The sequence below is a fragment of the Trichosurus vulpecula genome, chromosome 3, assembly GCF_011100635.1.
Source record: "Trichosurus vulpecula isolate mTriVul1 chromosome 3, mTriVul1.pri, whole genome shotgun sequence".
NCBI lineage: Eukaryota > Metazoa > Chordata > Mammalia > Diprotodontia > Phalangeridae > Trichosurus > Trichosurus vulpecula.
This window is the reverse complement of record NC_050575.1, coordinates 389,954,995-389,977,983: the sequence shown is the minus strand read 5'-3', so window position 1 is coordinate 389,977,983 and position 22,989 is coordinate 389,954,995.

The following is a 22,989-nucleotide window of genomic DNA, read 5'->3' as shown; positions in this document are numbered from 1 at the left end:
GGTGACTCTCTTCAAAACCACCACCCAATCTACCATTCTAGTAATACTATCAAAGAAGGAAATACAATTAGTCTGAACTGAGCTATTCTTAAGGATGCTGCACCTGGCAACTTTATAATATTTATAATCTTTATAAACATTATATTATTTATTTATATGTAATATTATGTATATATTATAATATTTATAATATTTCATATAATCTTTATAATATTATACATTCTGGGATCTTCTCTGGAATTGGTCAGACTTAGTAAGCTAACACAATGTTGGGCTGTGTTGAGAGTCAGAGCACCCAGGAATAAGGAATTAGGTGTCTTGCCTTATTCTGCCCTGCTTAGACCACAGTGGAGCCTAGAATTTGAAGATTCCGTTCTCTTCCCTTTTTTGGAAATCAGAATTTTGCCATCGGTGAGCTCCCTTTGGAGATTACAGAACTCTAGAATGTTAGCACAAGAAACATCAGACCATGTCTAGCACAGGGGTTCTGAACTTTTGGGGTATCATGGACCCCTTTGGCAAGCTAGTGAATCCTTCCCAGAACAATGTTTTTATAACTCTAAGGTACCACCTCCCATCTATCAGATTGGCTAATATGACAAAAAAGGAAAATGATAAATATTGGAGATGTGGGAAAATTGGAACACTAATGCATTGTTGATGGAGTTGTGAACTGATCCAACCATTCTGGAAAGCAATTTGGAACTATGCCCAAAGGACTATAAAACTGTGCATACTCTTTGATCCAGAAATACCACTAATAGATCTGTATCCCAAAGAGATCATAAAAAAGGAAAAGGATCCACATGTACAAAAATATTTATAGCAGCTTTTTTGTGGTGGCAAAAACTGGGACTTGAGGGGGTGCCCATCAATTGGGGAATGGCTGAACAAGCTGTGGTATATGAATGTAATGGAATACTATTGTGCTATAAGAAATGAGGAGCAGGTGGACTTCAAAAAAACCTTGAAAGATTTACATGAACTGTTGCTGAGTGAGGTGAGCAGAACCAGGAGAACATTGTACACAGTAACAGTAACATTGTGCAACAACCAACTTTGATAGATTTCAGCAATATAATGATCTAAGACAACTCCAAAGGACGCATGAGGGAAAATGCTATCCATATCCAGAGAAAGAACTTGGGAGTCTAAATAGAGATGGAAGCAGACTATTTATTCTTTTTTTTCTTTCTTGTGGGTTTTCCCTTTTGTTCTGATTCTTTCACAACATGATTAATGTGGAAATATGTCTAACAGGATTGTACAGCCTATATCAGATTGCTGTCTTGGGGAGGGAGAGAGAAAAAAAGTTGGAACTCAAAATCTTATAAAAGTGAATGTTGAAAACTATCTTTACATGTAATTGGAAAAGATAAAATACTGTTATGTGGGGAAGAAAGGAAAAAGTGTTTTTAAATGCATAAAAGAAAATGCATAGGATTATAAAAGAAACCAATTACATAGAAATATGATTATCAAAATGTTTTTTAAAAAACACAAATTCATAGACCCCAGTTAAAAAGTTCCAATGTTAGTGCAGCCCCCTAATTTCACAGAGAAGAAAACTGAAATTGCCTGGTCACACAGCTAGTGGTCTGAGACTTGAACCCGGGTCTCCTGGCATTGCGCCACTGGTGGTATAAGGAAAAGCTGCTGATGCTGTTCCTCCTAGCCCGTGAGAGCCTGTCTTCTCATGGTGAGCTAACACACTTGCTCCAAGAAATCTGTCAGGCAGTCATGAGCAGCAAAGAACACCCTGTATAGAATTAAAAAGCCTGCCCTGGGCACATCTGCAGTGGCAGGAAAGCCAGGGAGCCTGGTAACTGGAAACCCAGGAGAGCCCACTGAGAGACTCCCTTCCTGGGAAACAGCAGAAAGGCTGAGGGAAATTCCTGGAAGTAAGTGGGCAAAATCAGACCAAAGGACCGGCCATTGGGAACAATCCCTTGGGGTCCTTTTTGCTTGGGCCAGACTCAGGAGAGAGGGACTTGAGAGTGGCAGTATATTTCTGAGTAATTAGTTGGGGGGTGGGTGGGTGGAGGAGCATAGTGACGATGGCTCTCATTCATTCATTCAAGAACCATTTACTAAGTTCTTGCTATACAAAGTGCTGGGGGAGACCCACAGAGGAGGTCAAATGCTGGTCCCTGCCCCCATGGAGCTTACCATCTATATGGGAGATATGACCCATATACAAGTTGCCAAAGGCTAGAATATGACATAAGTGCTGTATTTTGTCTTGCAAAACAAAGCTCCAGCTGAAGGCCAAGGGGGAGGAGCATTCCTCACTGGGAAGATGAGGAGGACATTCTACCTGTAGGAGTTAGCACATGAAGTGAGAAGGTACAGGGCATTTGGGGAGATGCAGAGCAGCCCAGTCTTACTTGAGTGTAGTAGAATATGTGATAAGGTTGGGGGAGGGGAGGACAGTAATATGGTAGGAAATTACTTTGGAGGTCATCTATTCCAACTCCCTCATTTGACATGTGAGGAAACTGAGGCCCATTGAGGTTAAATGATTTGGCCAAGGTCACACAGCTAATAAGTGTTAGAATCCAGATTCAAACTCAGTTTCTTAGACTCCAAATCCATCATTTTTCCCCACTAATGAATGAATTTATGAATGAAAAAGGAGCAGTTCTTAAGTGCTTGATATATACCTCAATATGGGCTAAGGCTGGAAAACAAACAAGATACTCTCTCTCTCAACTCCGGGCATTCTCTCTGGCTGTCCCCCATAATATAACTGGAAAAGTTGTGTTATACCACGCTGTGGAGGGCCTTGAATGGCAGTCACATTTTGGGGGTATTTTTTTCAGTCACTTTGCTGATTTGTCATGTTGTCAGGGTGTTCTCTCTAATAGTGCAGGTACCTCCATGCTTAGGAGATGCCTTTATGATGTTCTGGGACTGAAAAAAACTCATCACCTGGGAGCCAACCCTGCGGACACAGGACGGGCTTGATTCTGTCACAGGGCTGCCTTTCCTGGTTGGTAGGACTTAGACACCGTGTGTGGTTGTTGAAGCCATCAGGGCCCCAGGATCATCTCCCTGCCATGCACTAGGGTGACATGGTTAGATCTGTGTGTAAGGGAGCAGGATAGTGAGAGCTTGGAGGGAGGAGAGATTGGAGACCTTTAAAGGCTGAGGTCAGAGATTTGGACTAGGAATGAAGGCAGAGAGAGGAATACTGGGGGAAGAGGAGGTATGGCAAAGTTTGGAACTATGTGTTCTCTTTCCTTAAAAAAAGAGAACAAAAATGGACCTTTTTCTGGTTGAGTATGCTTTCTGGGTCAGTAAATCCCTCATCATATTGCAATTCACTAGACTCCAGTCCAAGTAATACTACGGCTCAGAGTACATCCCCTGGGCTTATGTAGTACATCTCACTCACTAACACAGAAAGTCTGTGAGGTAGGTGCCATCTTCCCCCTGCAGAGGCAATGTGCAGTAGTGGAAAGAGAGTTGGTTTTGGAATCAGGAAGGCCTGGGTTCAAGTCCCACTTTTTATACTTATTTATTGTATGACCTTTGCCAGATCACTGAATCTCAGTCTGCCTCCGTTTCCTCAACAGTAAAATGGGGATGATAGTAGCACGTAGGTTGTTGTGAGGACCAAATGATAATATGTGTAAAGCATCCTGTAAACTTTAAGGTGTTAAATAAATGTTAACTATTAATGTTAACCTCTCAAAGCCCCAGGCAACTCTGCAAGACTATGGGTTTCACATCAGGTGTTGATCAGTATTGGTGAAGGGAGTTTCTTCACTGGGAGTTTGTTATATCAATGTAATCACAGATCCAATAAAAAATTAAAACAAAAAACTTCACCACATAACATAACCAGACTAGGCCTCCTGGCTGTTCCACAAACAAGATACTCTCTCTCAACTCCAGGCATTCTCTCTGGTTGTCCCCCCTACCTGGAATGTTCTCTCTCCTCTGCTCTGTCTACTAACCTCCCTGGCTTCCTTCAAGCCCCAACTAAAATCCCAACCCCTACAGGGCACCTGCCCTAACCCCTCTTATTTCTAGTGCCTTCCCTCTGTTCACTATTTCCTATTGATTCTGAATATAGCTTGCTTTGTATATATGTGTTTGTATGTTGTCTCCTCCATTAGATTTTAAGCTCCTTGAGGTCAGGGACTGTCTTTTGTCTCTTTTTGTACCACCCCCCACCAAGTGCCTGGCACATGGAGGGTGCTTAATAAGTGTTTATTGATTGAATGTTGGATAGATGGATAAATATCTAAAAGAAAGAAATATTCTAATACTTTGCTGATTTGTGATTTCGTCAGGGTGTTAATAGCGTGGATATCTCCAAGCCTTAGGAGATGCCTTCATGAAAAATCTGGGGGCCGACCCTTCAGTGAAGAACAGGCCTATCACTGGACTGCTACTTACAGCCTTTCTTGGTTGGTAGTATTTAGACACCATGTTTGGCTGTTGAAGCCATCAGGGCCCCAGGATCATCTCCCAGCCATAATCAGGCACAGGAATAAGGCCTCAATGAGAAAAGTTTAAAAAAAAACCTAGCACAGTTTTAGTGCAAAGCGAAGGAATAACAATAATGAACGCAAAGCCCCGGACAGGGAACGGGGTCAGAAAACTCAGATTTGAATCCTAGACTCATTTCCTAACCCTGCCCTTGCCTACCCTGCCTGATCCAGTGAGATAAGAAATGTAAGACTCACTTTGTGGTGTAGAGAGGCCCAGAGGATGTCAGCCGGCATTCAGGAAGCTTGGCAGAATGGAGAATGAGTGAATCTTGGCCTCAGGAGATCTGGGTTCACATTCTGCCTCTTACATAGTGGCTGTGTGATCCTAGGCAGATCACTCAACTTCTCAGGACCCAAACAACTTTCTAAGGTTGTTAAGTTGCAAAGCCCGGCTGATCTGCCTCCTTTGAAAGAATTTCCTCATCTGAAATTCCCTATACAATGGATCTGAACCTGTTTTAAAAAAAAGTAACAATGCAAGGTATCCAGAGATGTGTGGAATATTCACGGTGTACAGAGATATATGCAATTAGGGAAGGTAGGCCGAGATTAATTGAATGATATAAGTGTGAGGGTCTGTTTTCATGTGGCAAGAGTGAGGGGTAGCTGATGGCAGGCAGCCCAGTTGTGGCATGCTGGGTATACTCCCCAAGGCTTATGAGTTGGACAAAAACAAGAGTCAGACAGAATCAGAAGGCACAGAAATGTCAAAATCTGTACCAACGGAGGGTAGGCCCACGTGATACGATCACAGATCCATTGAATCACAGAAATAGGGACACAGGGTGAAAGGGCAGGTGTGGTTTGCCGTCCTCATTGGTGGAAATTCAAGTGTTTTCTTCTCTCTAATGAAACCACAGATCCGTTAAGGCAATCAAATTGAAGTCACTTCTTAATGATGCTAGGGGAGCAGGCTATTTAAAGGAAGTCTTTGGTGAGGGGGAGATCCAAGACACAATCTCTTCTTTGTAAATCTGGGTTTCCCTTGGCCAGATTTACTCAAAGTAAGATGTACTTGAATTAAGATTTCCATGCTGAGCTAAATGGTTCCTCATACAGACCGCCATCCTCTCCTCCGTCCATTACCTCTTGAACTTTGTCCCATTGTGGGACCATTCTGACAGATAGAAATGTCTTCTTTTGTAGGTCAATGGGTCAACAAGCATTTATTAAGTGCCTACTATGTCCCAGGCACTGTGCTAAGCAATAGGGATGAAAAAAGAAAAAGAAAAAACAGATCACACCACCAAAGAGTTCACACTCTTATAGGAAAGACATATACCCCATAAGTATGTACCTACAAGCTCTATGATGGGAGGGAGGCTCGAAGGCAGGGCACTGGCCAGGGCCAGGGGCTCCTGACCTAATGTCCATAGCACTCTATGGAGGGATTTCAGGAGATGCAGGGACTTGGATGGGAAAAATTAACATCTTGATTTTCACTATAATTGCTTTCCTTTGAAGTCCTACGTAGTTTATTTTATGTACTTAAATATTCCCAGTAGGGAGGTCCATAGACTTGGCCACATTGCCAAAGGGGTCTATGACCCCCAATAAAGGTTAAGAACCACTGAATTTGGGGGGCCAGAATGGCCTCCTGCAGAAGGTAAATTCCGAGCTGAGTCCTGAAGGAAGCTAGGAGTCAGAGGTGAAGGAGGAGGGCATTCCAGGCACGGGGGAGGGGGGACAGTCACTGCAAAGGCATGCAGTTGGTAAACGGACAATCACACGTGCTGGGTGGCTGGAACATCGTGTGGGGAGAAGGATCGAGAAGTGTAAGAAAATTGGAAGGAGGAGGCAGGTTCGGAAAGGCTTTCAACGCCACACGGAGGATTTGGTGTTTGTTCTGGAGATGAAAGGGAGCTGTTGGAGCTGTTAGAGTAGGGGAGGTGACGAGGGCAGGCTGGGCTTTAGGAAGATCACTTTGGGAGCTGAGTGTGAGATGGACTGGAGGGGGAAGAGTCTGGAGGCGAGCAGGGAAGGAACGGGAGAGGAGTAGATGATCCCCAAGGCCCCTCCTGGCTCTGATTGTATGATCTTGTGACTTTGAGAGATTGAGAGAGAAGGCTCAGGACGGCTGGTGGCTCAGTGGGTAGAGCACCGGACCTAGGGTCAGGAAAACTGTAGTTTCCTCATCTGTAAAATGGGAAAATAACAGTACCTGCCTTCTCCAGATTGTCGTGAGAATCAAATGAGGGAATATCTGTGGAGTCTGCGGCTCGCGGGAGGGGCTTAACACACGCGCATTGCCTTCCTCCTGGGGCTCTCTCCCACACCCCCTCCCCCTCCTCCGGGAATCCGTCTGTTCACCGCTGAGCTGTAACTGCACAGGAGTCACAAGTTCAACACACCCGCTGTCCCTCCCTGGGAAATGGGTGGATCGAGTGCAGACCGATGTCGGGAATTCACCCACACACACCCGCGGCCCCCGGAGCCATCGGCTTCCCTCCTTTCTGTGAGAGAGATGGAGATGGGGGGGGGGGGGCGGGACATGTACATGTATGGAGAGGGGGGGGAGGGAGAGACAGAGAGAGAAAGAGAGAGAGAAGAGGGAGAGAGACAGAGAGAGAGAGACAGAGACAGAGAGGGAGAGACAGAGAGAGACACAGAGAGACAGAGACAGAGACAGAGAGGGAGAGACAGAGAGAGACACAGAGAGAGAGACAGAGAGACAGAGACAGAGACAGAGAGAGAGAGAGAGAAAGAGACAGACAGAGACAGAGAGAGACAGAGAGAGACAGAGAGAGACAGAGAGAGAGAGAGAGAGAGCGCACTCTAGCTTCTACTTTTTTGAATTGATTGTATGCAGGAAATCTCAAATCCTGCAGGGACCAGGCCTACACTTCTCCAAATTTTCTCCTTCTGGGGCTTCCCCGACCAGGCCAAGGTCTCTGTTGTCCAAGGATTCTATGAAAGGAAATGAGGGTGAGGACAATTTTCTCATGACCTTTCACTGACTTATTTCAATGTGCTTGCATCTCAGAACAGAGCCAACCCAAGCCCCCACTGAAGCATATCTAGGATGTTTAAGATATGTATGCATTCTCTTTGTGACCGTGTACAAGCACTTTTCTCTTTTTAGGCCTCAGTTTCCTTCTCTGTAAAAGGAAGGGGCTGGACAAGCCCATCCCCTTATATTTCAAACCCCAGGAGGGAGAAGGCCTTGCTTCAAACACCAGCTCTTAGCTAGGTGGTCTTGGTCAAATCAGATTCTCTGTTGCCTCACTTTGCTCATCTATAAAATGAGGAGTTTGGACCAGATGATCCAACTTGGATGCACTCTGCCTCTTCCCAACAGGCTCGGGGCTTGCTGACCCCAAATGGAATTATTGGAGATTATTATCTGGTGGGAGTGGGAGGAGAGAGCAGCAGGCCCTCATCTCTGCCCTGCAGGCTAGGGGAGATAGGAGCAGGCAGCTTCCTGTCGGAAACTGAAATCATCAGGTGTTTCCCTTCCAGGCTGTGTTGGGGCTACCCTGAGAAGGTGGCAGACAGAAAGTCATGCTCTCTCCTTCCCCTCTGTGACCTAATGGAGACAGCTGTGACTTGGGTGCATTTCACAACAAGAGGGAGACACACACACACACACACACACACACACACACACACACACAGCTACCCCAAGAGGCCACCTGCTTTTCCCGTCCATCTGAGGAAGGTTTCCACCTGGTGGCCCATGTGAAGCCAAAAGAGCTTCCCAAGAGGCTGAGCCTGGGACCACCCTTGTAGAACCAATCAGAGGCAGCTCAACCAGCAGAACTCACCACTCAGGAAGCTTCTATGCCCAGCTCAACGCACTCCCACAGGGAGCCCCCTTTGCCCTTTGTTCCCTTGGAGGCTGGTGTCCTCTGGTTTCCTCTCCATAGTGGCTCCTGGGACCCGAGCATACAACCATCTGGGCTGGGAGGCAGACGAGCTAGCAGCTGCTGTTGGCCCAACTCTCCTACCATGCTGAGAGAGTGAAAAGCCAATATCAAAGGTCAGGGTCCTTTTGGAGGCCACTGAGACAGACAGACAAGAGCAGTTTGCTTTTTGTCTGGGACCTTGGACCGGAAGGCTCTGTGGATGTGTGCTCTCCAAGGCCAGCCCCAAGGGTCAAATCCAGTGGCCTCCCCTTCCCACACTCACTCTCAAGCCATCTTTCACGTGTTGTTGGGGATGGGTGGGGGCAGGGGAGAAGCACTGAATTTAGAGTCAGAGAGCCTGGGTTCAAATCCCATGTATGTGACTGTTACTGATCTCAGTTTTCCAGATGATGGAATCGGACTAGATGATCCATAAAGTCTCTTCATGCTCTATGGACTCAGTTTTCTTCAGAGAATGTCCCTCATGCAAAGTCCTGCAGTTCCCCGTTGCCTACCAAACTAAGTTCAAATTTCTTGGCTTGGCATTCAAGGCCTTCTATGATCTGGCAGCACCTTCCCTTTCCAGCCCTATCTCTTGGTTTTCCTTTCCAAAGTGGCCTATTCATTCCTCTGTCCTGCCTCAATGACTTTCTCATTCTGCTCTCTATGCCTAGAATGTCCAACCTCCTCTGCTTGGAGAATCAATGAGATTCTAGATTCAGAGTTGGGAGGAACCTTAGAGGTCATTTGGTCCAATCGCATCTTGTCACCAAGATTCTTCGATTTAGGGCTGTAGGAGCCACATCTACAGGTTGTCTGATTAGACCAAGTCATGCTGCTAGTATTTTTCAGAGGTAGGATTTGAATCCAGGTCATCTCAATGCGAAGTCTAGCATTCTATTCACTATACAAGGTAAATGTTTTATGCCCGGTCCTAAGCCTCTGGAGTTGGATAATAACATTCAGCTGCAGCCAGGGGACAGATCTGTGGAGAACGTGCCCCATATTTGCTATCAGTGAGGAGTACTGAAGGGCTGCCTATCCCCAAATATTTCCCTGCCCCAAATCTAAAATTACTATCATTTGAAATAGTGCTGCTCTGGCATCCAGGAAACCTGGCTTCCTTCAAGACTCAGGTCCCTCTGCATGAGGCCATTCTGAAGCTGCTAGCACCTTCTCTATCAATTAAGCATTCATTCAACAAGCATTGATTAGGTCAGGGCCATCTCTAGCCCTCCTGATCGATATCTGGCCACTGGACCCAGATGGCTCCGGAGGACAAAGTGAGGCTGGTGACTTCGCACAGCCATCCTTCACTTGAATCCAAGTCATGCATCACCTTCCTGATATCATGGTCCTCCTTGAGAACAAAGGGCAAACAACAACATTTATTAACTGCCCACTATGTGCCAGGTACCATGCTGGGTACTGGGGACATGGAGACAACGAATGAAACAATTCCTACTTGCAAAGAGCTTAGAATCTAATAAGGGAGATTACATTCTAATGTAAGTTTGAAAGTTAACTTGTGTCCGCTTCATATGTTTTGTATATAACTCTGTGTCTGTTTTATACATGCATATGTATATACATATATATGTATATACATACATTTTCTCCTCCAATAGTATAAGAACTATTGTTTTCCGATTTAGGGCAGGGACTATTTTACCCAACAACTAGCATGGCGCTTGGCACATAGTAGGTGCTTAATAAGAGCTTGCTGACTTGACTTGCTTGCTTGATGGTTCTTGTCTTTAGCATCACTAATTCCTAACTGTGTGACTTCGCACAGGTCACACTTCCCTTTCTCGATCTCATTTTCCTCTTCTGTAAAGGGGAAAGGTATGATTCGATGGTTTGTAAGGCTCCTTCCAGTACTAGCATTCTTTAAATTCTGGATTTACTTTCTGGGTTAAGACTTTGCTCCTACAAGGGCCCTGACCTAGCAAGGGTAACATTAATCGAGGGAAACCTGTTCCTAACATTTAGATAACCAGGGAAGACACGATCCACACATCCTATGATACCCCTGCCAAAATGAGAATCCTGAACTGGATGCACTATTGGCATTGACCCTATGTGACCTTTCTGAAGTTGTTAGGGTGACCCTGATTCTGACTTAGTCATTCAATCAACAAATATTTACCCACTAAGTGAGAGGCTATGTGTTTAATGCTGCACAGAATACAAAGTGGTACAAGCCAAGACCTGGAAGGAAAGAAAAAATGAAGGGAGAAATGGAGAGAGGGAGGGAGGAAAGAAGGAAGGAAGGAAGGAAAGAAGGAAAGAATAAAGGAAGGAAGGAAGGAGGAAGGAGGAAGGAAGGGAGGGAGGAAGGAAGGAGGGAAGGAAAGAAGGAAGAAAGGAAGGTAAGAAAGAAGGAAGGAAGCAAGGAAGGAAGGAAGGGAGGGAGGAAGGGAAGGAGGGAGGAGGGAAGGAAGGGAGGGAGGGAGGGAAGGAGGGAGGAAAGGAGGAAGAAAGGGAGGGAGGGAGGGAAGGAAGTGTTAAAGAATATTGATCTACTGCCATGAGGACATGTGTTTGAAGTGGTATTTTTGGTAGTGATGATGGATTTCAATGAGTCATCCATACTTTCATGCTGGTTTTGCTTCTGGTCCATAGCAGACTCTTGTGAGACAGCTGGCCTGATCTCAATATTTGCTTCACCCTGCCCCCCTTCCCCACCTCCTAACAAGAAATCTGAACACAAGATTTTAGAGTCCAGAGGGACTTAGAGATCATCTCATCCAACTTCTCATTTTACAGAGAAGGAAACTGAGGCCCCAATGAAATGATCGGCTCCAGGTCACACAAAGCTGGAGTTTAAACCCAAGTCTGCTGACTTGTTTTGCTCTCCTCTAGTTTCTTTTTGGCCCCAAGCTTTGACTATTAAACTGTAAGATCATCATTCAAGGCTGGGTGAAGTCACAGGATCCAAGATTTGGAGCTAGATAGGACCTCAGAAGGCATCTGGTTTAAGCCCCTCCTCTTAAAGATGAGGAGCTGAGGGTAGGAGAGGTTAAATGTTTTGCCCAGACAGCTAGCAAGTGTCAGGAGCAGGATTTGAAACCACATCCTCTCATGTGAGATCTCAGGCTCCCTCCACTGTCCCACACCTGTGATGACTCTTCTAAGTAGGTTTGTTGCCTGTCTTCCTCCCCACCGATGAGGAGCTCAGTCCCACCCAGACTTATGCTTTGACTGAGCAGACATTTGCAACTCACAGCCAGCCTCTATTTGCTAATAATAACTGCTTGTGTTTCCTGCTGGGCCAGCGTGATGCCAGTGAAACCAGACCAGGACATCACCATCATCATCATCAATATGCAGTATCACCCACAGTGTACTTGGCCCTGCCCTTGGCACCCTGGAGTGTGGGGCCCAGGCCACAGAGCCTGCCCTCAGGGGGCCAAGAAAGTCCATTTAAACCAGAACATCAATGATTCCCTCCCCCACATTCTCATCCCCTGATACAGCTATATGGGCATGGATGTAACGTAGATGCTATGCTGTACTCTCAAACAACCCCTGCCCCATGCTGGCCAGGGATAGAGAGAAACACGGGATCTCATATGAAGCACAAACCTGTGGAGCAGGCAATGAATTCAATGAACATTTATTAAGCAAATACTATATTTCAGGCACTGAACTAGGTATGGGAGACACAGGTACAACCAAAATGGTCCCTGCCTTCAAGGAACTTATGATCTGTTGGGGCTAGAGATGGGGGCTAGGAAGGGGGTCTCCCATCTTGAGAACAATTTTGAATGGCCCCTCAAAACTTCCCAGGCTCCATTGTTTAACTCTGGATCTAATAGTTTACTTAGGTCAACCTGTCCCTAGAATGCATTAGCACAAATGTGGAATAAGAAGGCAGAGAAGATCAGCTTTGGCCTTGCACCAGCCCCTCTTTGTAAATTTGAATTTTCTTTTTTATTATGAACTTCGCAATCATCAGCATTTCAACATAGAAAGAACTAAACTAAATATATGTGAAACCACGAGCTTCTGCTGATATGGTTTGGTTTGTAAACGCGTATGTTAAATGTCATGGTAATAACAAATTTACCATTTGCTTCTTCTTCTGAACTTCTGTGTGTGCGTGTATACGTGCACATGTGTACATATATGTGTATATATGTATACACACAATATACTTTAGTATATATTTATATGTACTTTTATACATACACACACTAATCGAGATATACTATGTGGCTGGCCTTAGAGTCAGAAGGATCTGAGTTCAAATCCTTTCTCTGTCACATACTGATTGTATGACCCTGTATAAGTCATTTAACCTCTTATTGCAGTAGGAAATTCACTAAGACTCTAAGTTGCAGAAAAGGTACCAACCTTTCTTCCTTTTTGTCATTTCTTTCTTCTATGTTTACTTCTTCCTTTCTGACTTTTATGCCTTCCTTCTTTCTTTACTTCTTCTTTCCTTCCTTTCTTTTTTCCATGCCTCTTGTCTTTCTTCTTCCTTCCTTTCTTTTCCTTTCCTCTTTTCTTCCTATCATTTCTTCTTTATTTCTTTCTTTATTTCTTCCTTCCTTATTTTCTTTTTCTTTATTTCTTTCCTTCCTTCCTCCCTTCCTTCCCTCCTTCTTCCTTCCTCCCCTCCCTCCCTCCCTTCCTCCCTTCCTTCCTTTCTTCCTCTCTCCCTCCCTCCCTTCCTTCCTTCCTTCCTTCTTTCTTTCCTTCCTACATCTCTATCACCAGCAGCATGGTAGAGTAGATAGAAAATTGAACATCCATGTCTGTGTCTGACACATACTGGCTATAGGATCCTGACCAAGGCTCAGTGCCTTACGTAACTCTAATATTGTAAATTGCAGACACCGTGACTTGCATTACTCAGGTATTCTGTAAATCCAACGCCATATTGGGTCTAGTCCCTACCCTTATCACCACTCACAAAGTGCCATTCCCCAATATGTACACAAAGAGACACCCTTCATTTTAATTAATAATTTTAGTCTGGCAAAGTAAATTAACCCATTAGCTGCATTTGAAATTCCATCCCCTCTTAAAAGAAATGGAGAAACCCCTCCAGCCAGCTCTGACCCATCCTGGGGGGACCAGACAAAGATGAGCCCTGGTTCAACAGTTTAGAAAATGTGACCCATGAGGAAAGGTTAGAGGAGTCAATGATATGTAGCCTGCTGAAAAGAAAACTGGGCAGCAGGATCAACTCATTGTCCCACAAGGATGTGAAGGCAGTGTGGTCAGAACACCAGACCTGAAGTCAGGGGGACTGAGAGTCATCTTTAACACTCCCAGCTGCGAGAACTCAGACGAGTTACTGTCTTTCTGAGCTTGAGTGAGGATGATCACAAACCTATTGAGAGGAAAGCACATTGTTACCCTTAAAGGGATATAATATTAGTATTATGAGGTAGTGACTGGTGGGTTCCTGTTTCCAGGGGAGAGAATCAAAGACCCTATATTGTAGCAAAAGGAAGGAGAAGAGTTTGGAGCTGCAGGCACTGAGCAGGTCTCCAAAGTCCCTTCAAGTCTAGGACTCTGGGTAAAAGGAAGACATTGGGAAATCAATCCTGTCCTTAAACCTCTTCTTGATGGACTTAAGGGTCCACACTTAAAAGCTAGGCACCCTCTCCTGAAGACCCAATCTGACATTAACTACCAGCAATCTAGACAGATGGAGCTAGATTTTTCTGTAGCTCCTTGGGCCTGTTGGATGAGGGCACAGGGTGAGCCCCATTAGCACGTCACTTCAAGACTTTTAAACAAAGAAAGTTGCTAGTTCTCTTCCCAGCAGCACACCTGAGAGTCAGTCAATTAACAAGCATTTATTAAGCACTAACAATGTCTGTACCAGGCACTGTGCTAAGCACTAGGCATGTAAAGAAGTGAAAAACCACATATTTTCAGTTAGGGAAAAAGAGTGGGGAGGAAGCACATACAGGGGAAATATCTCCTCGAACGACCATCTGTGGGATCTTCAACAGATTCATCTTCCTCAGGTGGAGGGGAAAGTTCTTGATCTGGAATTGGGAGGACCTGGGTTCAAAGCCTGACCGTGATTAGTTTGTGACTGGATAAGTCTCTCTGAACATAAGTTTATTCATCTCTAAAATGGAGACAATAAAATGTAGCCCCAACCTCACAGGGTTGTCTTGAGGGTTGAATGAGAGAATGCAAAGTACTTTGCAAATTAAAAAACCCTATGTGAATCTTGGTTATAACTGTCTGGGGATGTCAATTCCCCCTCTAGAATCACCAGAAAGAACCAGAAGGGTGGTGGGCATACTAGTAGGCTAGATGAATAGACTAGTAGGAGATTGGTGTTTCTGATCAGGGATTAGGCCAATGAAATCACGATTCTAGACCCTATCCTTACCACTGCCCACAAACGCCACCTTTGCTTTCTGGGGTCCCTTCCAGCTCTGGGTTATTATGATTCTTCAGAATGAATGCTTAGTTGATTGAGTGACTGGTTGATTGGGTGATCAATTCATTCGTTCTTTGGAAGATTTGAAGATGTTGGCATAATGGCTGAGATGAGAAGAAACACTGTCCCTTTAAAAATTTCCTCTCCTTCCCTCCCCACTTTTTTTAATTGACATAACATGTGCGTTTAATCCCTGGAGCTCAGGTGGCTCACACAGAGCCATCAATCATGTGTCCCAGTGACTGACAGAAACTCATTAGGGCATCCTCTCCCCTGGCCATCCATTGTCACCAGGATGGCTGGGGGGAGGCTGGAAGGGCGTGGACGGGTCAGGGCAGTCCTGGGCAGAGCCGCTTATCTCTTTCCTGGTGCTGATCTTGGCCTGACATCCCCCTCCCAAGCTATCTCTACCTTCCCCTCCAGATTTGGCCTCCCCCACTGGGCACCCTGCCTACCTCTTCCAGCAGCCTCCCACCCCGAACTTAGACTGGCTTTATCTCGGAGCTGGCCCTCCAGTCTGCCTAATCTCCTTTCCCACAGAAAACAAAGCTGACAAGAATGAGGAAGCCAGCCATGGGGGGTAAGGAGGGTGGGGAGGAAGAGGAATGTTCTCCCTTATTTATTTAATCATTCATTCATTAATTCGTTCGTTCATTCATTTGTTCATTCATTCATTCGTTCCTCTATGGTCAAACCACAGGCACTTCTTGCTTTTTTATGTTCCTGGTTGTGCCTGTAGTTGGAAAGATCCCCTGGACAGCTCCCATGATGGGCACCAGAGCTGAGCAGAAAGTCTTCAAAAGGGCAGGAGGGGAGGGGGATCCATAAGAGTTCTAGGATTTGGGGTTGAAAGGGGCCTCCAATGCCATCTAGTCCAACAGATCTGTCAATCATCAGTCAGCATTTATTAAGCACCTTCTATGTGCCAGGCACTGTGCTAGGCACTGAGATACAGATACAGACATGGAAAAAAAAATCCCTGCTCTCAAGAAGCTTACATTCCATCTGGGGAAATTACAGTTACGTATAGAAATGGATCCAACTTCTGATAGACCTGACCAGCATAGGATGCTCCCGGTGAGAAGCTCTCTCTCTCCCCATACAAAGCTTTACCTTTTCTGTAAGTTATCATTTTAGCAGGTGTTGTAGATCCCCTGGCAGTGGTCTGTGAAGCCAATGCAATGCTGTTTTTAAAGGCATAAAATAAAACACATAGGGTACAAAGGAAACCAATTATATGGAAATACAGTTACCAAAATATTTTTTTAAAACAAGTTCATGCAACCCAGGTGGAGAATTCCAGGGAGAGTAGACCTAGAGTATTGAGAGATTAGGTGACTTCCCCCAGGGTCCTACAATTTGTAAGTGTCAGAGGGGAAACTTGACCCACCACATCTTTCTAACTCCAAGGTCAGTTGTATAGGGACAACATCTACACAAAATAAACAGTGTGTGCGTGTTGGTGGTGGTGGTGGTGGTGGTGGTTGGAGAGAGGAGAAGGCACTAACAGCCGGGGGCATCGGGAATGACTTCATGTGGTGGCTGAACTGAGAAAAGGAAGGAAATGAGGGATGCAAGAGGGACAGGGCAGGGAGAAGATGTCCCAGAAACATTTTTAATTTGCTTTACGACCTTGAGCAAATTGTAGAATCATCCACTGGAAGGGACCTTAGTTAGGAATCATCTAATACAAGCCCCCACTTTACAGATGAAGAAACTGCGGTCCATAGGGGGGAAGTAACTTGCCCAAGATCACAGAATGAATTAGAGATAGATGTAGTTTTTCAGTCATGTAAGACTCTGTGGCCCCATTTGGGGTTTTCTTGGCAAAGCTACTGAAGTGGTTTGCCACTTACTTCTCTGGCCCATTCAACAGATGAAGAAACTGAAGCAAATAAGGTTGCATAACTAGTACGTGCCTGAGGCTGGAATTTGAACTCAGATCTTCCTGACTCCAGACCCAGTTCTCTCTCCACTTTGCCAACTAGCTGCAGAGGCAGAGTCTAAAACTTGAGGCTGGAATCAAGGTCTTGGCTTGTGGTACAGCTCACTGCCCTCACTCCCACCCCCAAGCACACACTGGGATCATAACTGTTTGGTTTAAACAAAAGACAAAGATTCTGGGAGGTTAGTGAGGGAGAGCATAGGGGCATTCCATAAAATACTTGTTACCTTCCTGCTTAAGAAGACTAGATAGGCTATTCTTGAGCAGAGAAGCTGAGGGGTAACAACCCTAGGATCTTAGGATTTTAAAGCTGGAAAGGACCTTACAAATGATCTTGTCAGGAGAGACAACATGCAATCAACTATGAACAAACAAGATAAGTACAGGGTAAATTGGAAATAATGGCGGGGGGAGCAGAGTAAAAGGAAAAGATAAAAGAGGAGGACAGAGATTTAAAACAACAACAATCCAGACCACATTTAAAAAATGAAATACCACCAGAAGCTCTAAGTGGGATTAGAAGGTTTAATGTGGAGGGGGACTTCAGTGGTCATCTAGTCAATTTTCTTCATCTTACAGATGGAGAAACTGAGGCCCAGAAAAATGAAGATCACACTGATAGTAAGTGGCAAAGCCAAGGTTTAAACCCAGGACTTGTGACTCCAAATCCAGTTCTCTTTAGAAAGGCTAAAGTTATGGAATCACAGAATTCTACAATTCAAGAGGACTTCAGTCCAATTGGTTTCTAAAATATAAATTTCCTTCACAATGTTTTAGGCAGGCTAATACAGCTTCGTTGGGATCAAGGGATTCTAGGGAAGTGGACCTGCTCTCAAGGAATGGAGGTTACTGCCATCTATAACAGGGAGAGGACCAGCTATGAGCTTGGCACCCAATCCAGTGCATGCCACCTGTTGGAATATCTAAGCACCAGAACTTGCTACCTGGCTGTCACCTCATACAATGCCATAGTGTCTGCCCTCAGACCAGAGGATGTGTATGTATGCACAGCTGGAGTATTGTTTCCAAGTTAAAATACATAAGCACTCTTCTCCACCCGTGTTGATTCAACTTGACAAAGATTGGACAAGAGTTTATTTCCTTATGGGCTTGGAAGTAAATATAGAGAAGAATAAGCAGCAATGTGTTATTGGAGTTAGGTTCCAACTCACATAAAGAAAGTAGAAATTTGTGGCTCACCTGTTTGGGGATTATGACCATCAGCTCAACCCAAACCTGGAAAACAGGAAAGGTCATGCAAAACCAACTGAAATAGCAAAAATTCTTTGAAACGATTCTACTTGGAAGGAATATGTGAATTTTTTGCATTGGTGATCAACAAAAATATCATCATTACTGTTATTAGCATTATTATATTTTTATGGGTTGTCAGATAAGCTCAAATTGAAAAAAATGCAGGATGGGTCTAAGTAGATATAGCATATTATCAATGAAGATCTGCATGTAAGAAAACATCAAGGAAGTGAATGACTGGAAAAGGAGGCAAGCTGGCCAATAACAAAACAAGTCAACAAGCACATATAAGCACCTACTATGTGCCAGGCGTTGTGCTAAGCATTAGGAATCCATATAAAGACAAAAGACGGCTCCTGCTCTCCAGGAGCTCACAGTATAGTAGAGAGATGAATAACATAGACTCCTTGAGTGCTTCATTGATATCTGTAAAATATTAAGGCAAATCTTTCTAACCCTCTAATAACCTAATCCTTCTACAGAAGATCTAGCAAAGGATACAGGCAGGAATTACCCAGGATGAGAGAGTTATAATCTTCACCAGTAAGGGGAATGTTCAACACTCATGAGAAATGCAAAGCTGGAATTAGGCTTAATCAATATTATCAGACCAATTTTTTCTTAGGTTTGCTATGATTTTTAAACTTAATCAACCTACCTTGTATTAGTAAGTTGTTAGGAGCTTATCTTTCCAATTCTTGTGAACCTGAGCCCACTGTTTTGTAGGAGCCCCTATTTTTTCAAAGTTCCTCTCTTAGCGTGAGCTAATTACTCATTTTGACTCATGGAAACTTACAAATTGTCCACATGAAACTAAGCTAAGATACTGATGTAGTCAATTGCCATTAATCAATAAGCCCAGCCAAACAGAGAAGCATTTACTACTTAGGGATTCTAGTTCCTCATTCCTAGAACCACAATTTCCCTATTCTTGTCCTTATTCAAGGTGCCTAAGGTGTGTTAGCCCATCCTGTGGTTAACAGCCTACGCACTGACCAATCAGGAATCCATAAAGACCCATGTTACTAAAGATTTTGTAATTTGCCTCACTTTCTCTTTATTGACTATAAGAAAGCTCCATAAACTCTCCACAGCATTCTTGGCTACTGAGGAATCTTGGACCTCATTTATTGGCAACTGCTAGTTTTCCTAATAAGTTGATCATACTTGGAACTTTATTGTCTCAGTTTCTCATTATCTCAGATTTCTACTGTAACAATTGGCGAGCTAGCCAGGAGCTGAGTGAAGGGACCCCAGCCCCTGGGGCAGCCCTCTATGAAGAACCTCCTAGAGCATTCTGGTAAATAATTTTCACTGGGAGATTTCTCCAAAAGAGACTACCCCAGAGGCTGAACTCCCCCTCAGCCTCAATCCAAATCAATCTGAGCCAAAGTCAGCCTTAAATGGGTGACTCTTACCAGCAGAAAGGGGGATTTTTATCATATGCAGAGCAATCTTTCCTGCAGGCAGGAGAGTCCCTCTTGCAGATAGAACAATCTCTACTATTAGGAAGAGGAGAACAGCCACTCTAGAAAATTAGAGATTCCTTCTTACAAATAGAACAAAAAACCTTCTCCATATAGGAAAATCCCTGAAGCAGCTAAACCACTATCTTGACAACAAGGCCTTGAAATTCATTTATGATTCTTTAAATTTAAGTTGCGGGCACTAACTTTTGAAGATGAAAGCAAAGTTCAGAGTGTACAGTGGTTGAAGTAAGTCACTTCCTCTTTTTAAATTCTAAAGCCATTATAGTCTAAGATCAGCCTCCCACTATTCCCTCGACAACTTTTGTAAGGGAAAGATTCCCTTATCCTTTCACTTTGGCAAAAGTTTCAATGAAAACTCTCCCAACTAGGAGGGACTTAACTCTCACCAAACTTAAGTGGGGGTCAGGGAGGAAGACTTGCCAATGAGCACTTGATTCCCTTAGTAGTTGTCTTGTGGAAATCCCTTAGGGTACACTCCCTACACTCTTTTTCTATGGAGGAACTCTCCTTTGGCGGGGGAAAGGGGAGCACCTCAGGAGAGCAATAAGGTCTGGCAGTACTATTCCAAAAGCAAGCCCCCCACCCCCCAGGAAAAGTTCCTTATGTCTTGGAACCAGGGGAAACTTCCTGGTTCAGCCAGGTTTGACAAAACAGGGCAATGTTAAATTATGGGACATTTGGTCTAATACTGCAAGAGATTCAACTGTGAATTATTTTGACCTAAACTGAGTACTTTTGATTACTGTGCTTTGAGGAAATTAAGACTGACTATTAAACAAAATCACCCAAAGCAAATGTACTATGGTTTTGCTGGGCAGCTCTGTCCTCCTAAATGGCCCTCTTCTCTCTATTCTGCTCTGTCTTCTCCTTCTGCTCCTCTATCCTATTCTCCCTCTACTGTGGAAGGGAATTCAGTTTCTTTTGAGCAAGAGAAACTGGCTACAGGTGTCTTTCCTGTCCAAGAAAGATTTATACATAATATCACTCAACTGGGAAACACTGTGCTTTTAAGGCTGGACCAAACTTTCTGCCTCTCTGACCACTCCACATGGAGGAGTAATCCTCCCAAATTTGATGACGATCCTGTGGTTTTCATAACTCAGTTAAAATCCATATTTAGAGTGCACATCCCAACCTGAGGAGATGTGGCTGATTCAATGCAAACCTTCCTCTACCCAGGAGAAAACTGCCATCATAGAGACTGCTAACACAAGCCCCAGCAGGTACTGCTCTGCCAGCCCAGGGTGGGGGTCTTTCCTAATTGGCCTTTGCAAGAACCTAATTAGAACTCTAATAATCCAGCCAATTACACCAGGCTGTTACAAACTAGGGAATCCTTAATCTAGGGAGTGGAGGCTTGTGCCATCCATTCTGATAACTGTAGAAGATTTCAGGAGACCTTTCAGGAAGAAAAGGAAACTCCTAAGCACTTTTATGATAGGCTGTACAAGAACACAAAGCACTATACAGGATTAGATCCAACTAATCCAAGAGATGCCAGGATTATTAATGTAGGCTTTGTTAACCAATCCATCCCAGAGATCCATACATACTTTCACAAAAGCTGCCTTGGCTGGCATGAGAAGGGGATAGGTGAGCTTAAAGGCATCACCCTCTATGTTTATAAAGGGAGACACAAAGAAAAGGAGAAAAAAGAACCCAAGCAAAAAACTCAGTCAAACTTGGCCATGGCCCAGATTGGCCCAGCTCCTTTTCATGCTCCACCAGGAAACCGCAGAACACATGAATGTTTTCACTGTCGATCAGTGCAAGAAAAAAAAAGGTTGATTTGAAGAATGCAAACAAGGGTAACCCTGGGAGAAACCAAAAGGCACCTACAGCCTGAAGGTGCAGGGGAGCGGCAGGGACTCTTGATTTTAATAAGGATCCTTTTGTTTTCCTTGATTCTAATGTCTTTGAACCTGGTATCCCAATCTTTGCCTCTCCCCACACTTATGGGCCCCATGTTGCTGTTAAGGTTGGTGACACATTTTAGAATTGCTTGCTAGATACTAGAGCTTCTATTTCAAATCCTAACTGAGGTCCTAGACCCTTCTATTGGATCGTAGAATATTGTTGGAGTTATCAGACAACCCTAGCCTGTCTTAAAATTATCTCCCCAAAAGGTTACCATTGGTCATGTGTCAGCAAAACATTCTCTTCTTTTTATGCCCCAGTCTGCAGTTAATATTTTTAAGTAAAGATCTCTTATATAAGTTGAGGGCCACTATTTCATCTTCCTTAAGCGATTCCCTGACTTTACATCTCCTGGAGGACCCTCTTTCCTTATTTTCCATATGATAGATTTTTCTGAGGCCCCTAAAGATGGCTTTCTAAACTTTCAATGACCCTCTGAAAAGAAGTTGCTGTCCTGGTTCCTTGTTTCAGGTCTTCCAGCTGACACCCGTGACTCCTTATGGGCCACATCATCCTCAGATGTGGGCTTACTGAAATCTGCTATCCCTATTAAGACCAAAGGGGAGCCACTGCCTTCTATGTCTCATATTACTTGTCTAATGAAGCTATCAAGGGCATTTCACTTATTATTGATTCTCTGAGAGACCAAGGTATTATTGTTCCATGCAAATCACCTTGTAATACCCCTATTCTGCCTGTTAAAAAAAAAGACCAACTAAACCAGGCCCTCATGGAAAACCTGTTTGTCACTTTGTTCAATATTTTCATGCAGTGAATGCTTGTGTTATACCTAGACAGCTAATGGGACCCAACCCAGCCACCATTGTTTCTTCCATTCCTTGTGAGGTTACCCAGGCTTACTGGGGTCTTCCCTAGGTAGAATATCTTGGTTTCATTTTGTCAACCAGCAGTTGTTCTGTTTTCCCAAGGAGCATATGGGCTCTACAGCAATTATTTGCCCTGAAGAATGAGAAACAACCGCGTGCTATTTTGGGAGCAGCCAGATTCTGCCGACTGTGGATTCCGTCTTTTGGTGAGATTAAACTTCTGTTTTGACAAAAGACGGTTGCAGAATCTTTTCAAATGGAGCCTCAACATCTTACTGCCTTAGCTGAACTCAAGGAAGCCTATGATTGGCTCCAGCTTTGGGACTCCCAGATTCCAGTAAACACTTTTCTCTGTTTGTTAATGAACATAAGGGGATAGCCTCAGATGTTTCAAGCCTTCCTTGCCCAGGAGTCTATCACTCTTCTCAGCTTGATGCTGTGGCTGCTGGAGTACCACCTTGCCTATAGGCTGGGGCTGCCACCACTCTTTTAGTGGAAAAGAAGTATGATTTAGTTTGGGGCACCTCTCTTATGTGTCCCCACAAGGGTGGAGACTCTCTTAATTCACCATAAGACTCAAGCCTTTTCTGATTGGAGACCTGCTGGATAGGAAGTGACTTTGTTAGGCAAAGAAAATATTACTGTCATGTAGTGTACTGTCCTCACCCTGATACATTGCTCGCTGATTTACCAATCTCAGGGGAGCCACTACATGACCATACCTCTGCAGCTGACATGCTGAAAAACCCCAAAATGACCTCGTTGACACCCCCTTGTCAAGTCCTACTTAT